The following is a 5,505-nucleotide window of genomic DNA, read 5'->3' on the forward strand; positions in this document are numbered from 1 at the left end:
ATCCTACAATGCATACGACCCCATACTCAGAGAAGCTAGTTTGTCATTTGAACCCCATATCAAAAGGGGAAAAGCAGGGGAGGGAAACACATTAATTGATCTCTGTGGCAAACAGCATGCATCCTGAGGCAAAGAATACAGAAATTCTACTTATGAATGCAAAATTTACTAAGCAGAATTAACTCCTCCTAATTCACATATAGCTCTTCAGATAACCAAAGGATGCTTCAAAGATTTAATCTACATACTGTACCTTACAATAGTAAATTCAGATCAAATAGATGTAAAAGATACTGTGATAACTCTCCTCTTCTTCTATTTGAAAGAAAAAGACAGGTTTTCACCAAACTCTCAACTGTGACTCTTCTATCAAAATTGATTTTACTCTTTCTTTCAGTGTCTAATTCTTGTCTACATTAATTCTATGTAAAGTAAGGAGGAAGCATACATTTAAATAAATTTTCCAGATTTGCAGACAGAAGACAAATGTGTCATTCACTGGGGAAAATTAAAGCTTTCCAGAGTGAATACCTTGCACAGATTTTTTTAGCTCAATTTCATTTTATTCATCTCCAAGCTTACAAAATAACAGGAATTAAAAGAAAATTATGTACAATATATTTAAATAAATGTATGCATATTTATTTCCACATGAACTACTCATCTAGATAGAAAGCTATAATAAATACCTCAAGGACAATTGGTGAGGCTGGTGCTTCACACAGAATCTAGAAAGTTAGATTAAAATCTCGTCACATATATAAACGTTGGAAACAATTTCTTGTGTGATTTAAAACCTTTTCAAGAGGGATATATCCACAACAAAGTTTCACAAGACACCCAATATGAATAGACAAAATAAGATTCATTTGTAACTCATACAGCCCTTAACTAATGACAGCTGTTTAATTCTTTTCCATTTGTATTCATGCTTTTAAAAAAATGGATTTATGCTTTAACATACTGCAGACAAAAAAAAAATATTTTGCATTGGCCACTTCTCAGTTACAACATTTTTGGCAGCTTAGCTCTGAGAAAAGGAGTACCTGTGAACAAGTTGGAGCTAACATTTGGAGCTAGTACAAACAAGTTCATTCACTAACAGACTATTGACCAAGAACATATGAAACACTGACAAAGCCCTCTGTTACTACTGTTAGAGTAAATTTCAGCAACCAGGTTTTAAGACAAAAGTCTCTGGGAAAGCATTGTGCAGAGAGCACATAGAACATTATGTTTGCGTTGCCACAGCCAGCAACTGTATTCACTGAGCAGAGATCACATTTAGAAGTACCTCCAGAGAAGTGCTACAAAAGCGATGTACAGTTGCAGTTAGCCCCTCTGCTCCTCTACACTAGGCTACAAATCAGTGACATAGTCCCATACATGTCACTGATGTCTACGTTGCTTGTTGTAGTAGGGTACAATGATACTTGGGCTCTCAAGCATCCACAGACTTTGCATCTACATCAGCATGAGGTTTTACCCAGGCTATTTGACAAACAGTTGCCAAGCAGCAAGTGTTGGGCCAGTGCAGCTATAGCCCTATTGACAGCCACCCTAAGTATTTCTGGGCAGCAGTCCACTGTAACATCACATAGGTGTATTTTCTAAACAGGACCCCTTCCTCATTCAGTAAATGCAGTGGAGCTCCTCTAGAAAGACAGTGAGACTGCTTAATGAAGGGAGCTGTTGTCTGCAGCACGCATACTTTACTGACTGCAGAAATGAATAGCATGTACAGCAATGAATTAGTAAAGGAAGGAGAAAAAGTCTAATTGGCAAGAATGAATGCTCCCCTGGATATTCAAATTCTACCCACTGAATTTTTGCACATTGAAAAGAAATAACATAAATGCTTAGAAATGTTTACTGATTTTTTTACTTCGTTTTCTCCAAGTCTCCTGGCAAGCCAAGATCGAGCTATTTTAGCATAACTATAAATAAAAGCTCGAGCAGTCCCTACTCTTATCAAACCTAGCTACTATCTTACACGCCCATTTTTCTTCGTGACTCTTAAGGTCACAAAAGCTGTGGAGAAGAGCAAACAACCCTTCCTCATCCCAAATGCTGCAGCCATACTTCTTTCAGGCTATGAAGTTTGTCTAAAAAAAGATGAAGCACAAATTTTCTCATGAACAGATGGACCTCACAGCTGCATCTTGTGGAAAGAAAAGCACTATTTTAAAATTATTTCAGCAAAGATAAAAAAAGGAACAAAGCATCAGATCTCCAAAACCAGCTGAATTAAAAGGTTAAGTCTTACTTAGATATATATGTATCTCATGACCAACAATAAGATATTGACAAGAGATACACTAAAATCCAATACTGAGGAAAGTGTGTTCGACTTCTCTTTCTTAAGGATTGTAAAGAAAAAGATCTCAACTGTAAAGTACAAAGGCAATTAGCTTGATGCTCACTAACTAAGCTTGATGCTTTGAAGATAAGCCTATACAGGTGTTAACTATTACCAAGTTTTCTGACTTTTTTTTTTTTAATTAGAGAAAGACTGATGCAAGCTTCAGGCACAGATGATGATTAACTGAGGAGGCGTACACATGCACACACACAAATACGCTGAATATGTCTTTTCTGACAGAGAAAAGCTTCTCATATAATGGTTTAAATTGTATAGGTCTAACCCCACAGTTCAAAGTTCTCTGCAGCAAACAAATGGCAGGACAGCAAAAACCTGCATGGTCATTCCTCTGTTGCAGTCTGAGCCACCTAATAAATTTGCTTCTTCATTATGGTATTAGTGCCACACTGGGAGAGGCAGGAGGGCCTCAGATGCCTTCTGAAAGGTTCATGAGGTGCAATTATTTAAAAAGAGAATTAACTTCCCCATTTTCCTGCTTAAATAGTTTTCATGCTCCACTAAAAAAGTAGCATTTCTTTCTGAATTACAGCACATACAACCGTTTAAGAGTAATCAGTTATAACAAACTATTACTAAAAAGTAAGTATTTTCCTCCCAGAGTACATTCAGGAAAATAATTGGATCAAGTTATGAAAGCTTAACTTAAGGGGGAAGGGTTCCCACAAGGTCTCTAATCCAACCTCATGCTCTAAGAAGGAACAGCTATGAGAGCACGCCATGTTGCTCAGGGCTTTACCCGGTAAAGTCTTGAAAACTTCACAGAATGGAGAGACTACACAACTTCTCTCAGCAACTGCTTCTCCTACTTTCTAATGATGAAAAATGTTTTTCTTTACCTACCATCTGAATTTCTCTTCCTTCCATTTATGTCATTTGTCTCTCATCCTCACTGGAACAGGTTGCCCACAGAAGTTGTGGAGTCTCCATCCCTGGAGATATTCAAAACCCAATGGACACAGTCCTGCACAACCTGCTCCAGCTGATCCTGTTTGAGCAGGGGGGTTGGGCCACATGATCTGAAGAAGTGCCCTTCAAATCTCAATGATCCTGTGATTCTGTAATTATTTCCTGGCCTCCTTCATTCAGGAAAGCTTCGCTCACTACTATTACTTTTCTTGAACTTTGCTATATATTCTTTCACACCATGTAAATACGACCTTTAAATAAATACTGGAAACTCATACTGATACTCAAATACAGAAATCTCCACTCTTTCTGTAATGTAAAGGGCCCCAGTTTAAACCCATTAATACCATCAGCTCAGTTACAGATGCCTGCACTTCTCCAGGGCAACTCAAGCAGCACTGAAAAAGCTATGCCACCAGCAGTGATTCTGAGCTAAACCTAAGAATTTTCACACCATTAAAAAAAAAGAAAAAAGCAGACATATGTTACCAAATAACTACTTTATGAATTGATAATAAAATGCTACAGCTTCTAAATACAGTTCATCAGAAACTTAATAACTACAGTAAATCTTTTCTGAGCATCTGAACACCACCACTGCCAGTTGCCAACAAACTTTACACATTGCCCTAAATAAATTAAGCTTTTGCTCTAGCTGATGATTTGCATTAGTCTTCCTAAAAGGTACAACTAAGGAGCCAAATTTTGAAACCAGTTCCATTTTCCCTCTGAGCTGTATATTATACAGTTATGATAAGGCACAGCTTAAAGGAAACCACTACTTTTCCTCTTGCTATTGCGAATGTTTCTATGTTGCCATTTGGAAGAAATAACCTTTGAAGAGATCTTTGAAAACTCTTCAGAACATAAGCATTTTGCTGTGCCTGCCAAGCTGCACAAATATGAAGACCACATAGTCCAGACACTGAAGAAATTATTAAAAAGTGTTTAAGTAATCCAGAAATCTAATTCTGTTGGAGGCAGTGGAGGTCAGTGGAAAGAAAAGGAGATATTCTACACTTTTGAAAGCCTCTACTGAAGTCTAGACAAGTAGGGCTGTATATGTAAAAGCTTCCATCATATGAAAAAATTTAAGCATTCCAAGAGGAGAGAAATTAAAAACAGTATTGTGCCTCAAATTACAAGCAGCAGTTGCATTTGAAATAAAATACAGAAGGAATTAAATGCAAAAGCTTCAACCACCATACAGCATAAACTGGAGTGTGTAAAATGAAGTCAACTAAAAGCTTTTTAAAAAGGCTGATTTTTTTTTTTTTTTTTTGGTAGCGCTCTTACTTTTCAGCTACAGATGCCAGGAAAGTATGTACTGATGTCACACAAAGACTACTGTACTTTAAAAGAATACTAGCATATGCCCCAGGAGAAATTTCCATTTTGCTGAACAAAGACTGTATTCCCTTAGTTCTTCAACTACTTCAGTACTTCAGGTACTAAAGGATATTTTAAAACTGATTTTTAAATGAAGGCAAAACACATTCAAATGGGTATGCAATCTAAGATACTACTTTGTATCCAAAGTTTCCGTACAAATTCAACAAGTTTCAGCATTCCACTCAATTTATACAACAGATTGAACTTACTGGATCACATCAGTCATCTTCCCTGGTATTTTGTGAGAAACAGCTGGATGAAGAAACTTGTATTTTCAGCAGTTACATACACAGGCAATTAATACCAGTATTTATGAAGTCCAAAATGCCAGCATAACAGATGCAACAAAGGACAGCTTTTGAGGTATGCCTTTCTCCTTACCTTGATTTTTCAGGTCTAATGTGCACCCTTCTAAATGAATCAGAGCTTTCTATCTCTGTTTTTCTGTAACAGGACTCAAAATTATTTATCTGTTGCAGGGTGACACAGCCTGAAGACAGTGTAACTGACTGACAAAATAATAACAACATAAATAAAGACCACAGTTATATACCCAGGAACAAGTTATGTGTAACAAAAAAATAATTCAGTTTACTGTACCACTTTTCTTGGTGGAAAGGTGAAGTGAAGTCATGCAGAACCATCTATATAATTTTATCCCATTGATAACTTTATCCTAAGGCCAACTGGAAATCAATAAAGCTATCTTCCTAAATCAGATCCCTTCTTCACACAAGTACTAAATTTAGACCTGAAAACAGTGAACACCCTTCCACACTTTAAGTGTTACGTGGTTTCATCTTGTTACTGGTCTCCCATCAGCA

The sequence above is a fragment of the Egretta garzetta genome, unplaced genomic scaffold (genome assembly GCF_000687185.1).
Source record: "Egretta garzetta isolate BGI_Z169 unplaced genomic scaffold, ASM68718v1 scaffold94, whole genome shotgun sequence".
In the NCBI taxonomy this organism is placed as follows: Eukaryota; Metazoa; Chordata; class Aves; order Pelecaniformes; family Ardeidae; genus Egretta; species Egretta garzetta.